The following is a 1123-nucleotide window of genomic DNA, read 5'->3' as shown; positions in this document are numbered from 1 at the left end:
CTATAGCATGTGCAATTTATTTTAAAAATTTTAATGATAGCTGTCCAACTATTATCTGTCTCTCAGCAAATATATCTCAATTCGTTTCCTTTTTTTTTTAAGGCAGAGTCTTGCTCTGTTGCCCAGGCTGGAGTACAGTGGTGAAATATCAGTTTACTGCAACCTCTACCTCCCCAATTCAAGCAATTCTCATGATCCAACCTCTTGAGTAGGTGGGATTACAGACGCATGCCACCATGCCCAACTAATTTTTGTATTTTTAGTAGATATGGGGGTTTCATCATGTTGTCCAGGCTGGTCTTGAACTCCTGGATACAAGTGATCCACCAAATTACCTCCCAAATTGCTGGACTTACAGGCATGAGTCACTGCTCCCAGCCTCAATTCACTTCTCAAAAGTAATTAAAGGTGGCTTCAAGATGCAAGAGAAGTTTCCCTGGGTGTCTACCACTTTAATTTGTGGGAGTAACATGGTTCAGAGAAGCATCCCTTTCTCTACAAGCTCACACATCAGATGCTTCTATATCCTCTCACTGATGTTTGTTCTGCCATTCTTGGTCTAAAGCAAAATGGAATGTTTTGCTCTGTTTTCTGTCATCTGCCAAAATTATACTATTTGCCCCAAGAAATGGGCCTGTCTTCTTTATTCTTCTAATTTTGACTATTATTAATGAGACCATCTTGTTGTCCTTAGGAGTTCATGATGTTAATAGCTCCCGCTATTAGAGAATTGTGTGTTTCAGCTGTGGGTGCTTTCTATTCTTGTAACTAACTGAACTGCTGAAGTTCCCACAGAAGAATCCAGAAGAACAGATGCTGTGAATGAGCTTTAACATTTTGGGTAGTAGCTGGGGTGGCAAAGTGAGAAATAATTTTTAAATATTAAAACTATATTTGTGATTTCTAGAATATTCTTTGAAAAATGTAGCATTTTTTAAACTATTTCACATAAAATATTGTGATATTGGTAATAACTACACCTACAGAGCCTGTGCCACACCAGGTGCTTCACATGTAATTCTCACAATGACACTACTGTTTACATTTTTACATTGGGGAAACTGAGGCTTAAGAGTAGCAGTAACTCACCTAAGTTCACCGGACTCAAGAGCAAGTATTTGAA

At 38.3% G+C, this 1123-nt stretch overlaps 1 long non-coding RNA gene across 1 annotated transcript; it reads left to right on the top strand.

Annotated features, from left to right (window-relative positions):
* The first annotated feature begins 272 nt into the window (after nt 1-272).
* LOC116549028 lies at nt 273-907 on the top strand. The gene is made up of 2 exons (XR_004267675.1): nt 273-398; nt 695-907. It is a non-coding gene; the product is annotated as an uncharacterized LOC116549028 (long non-coding RNA).
* The last annotated feature ends 216 nt before the right edge of the window (nt 908-1123 follow it).

Source organism: Sapajus apella, unplaced genomic scaffold, assembly GCF_009761245.1.
Source record: "Sapajus apella isolate SASKATOON/1434 unplaced genomic scaffold, GSC_monkey_1.0 scaffold6, whole genome shotgun sequence".
Taxonomy (NCBI): Eukaryota; Metazoa; Chordata; class Mammalia; order Primates; family Cebidae; genus Sapajus; species Sapajus apella.
Note: the sequence above shows the minus strand (reverse complement) of the source record. Positions and strands in the feature narration are given on the sequence as shown.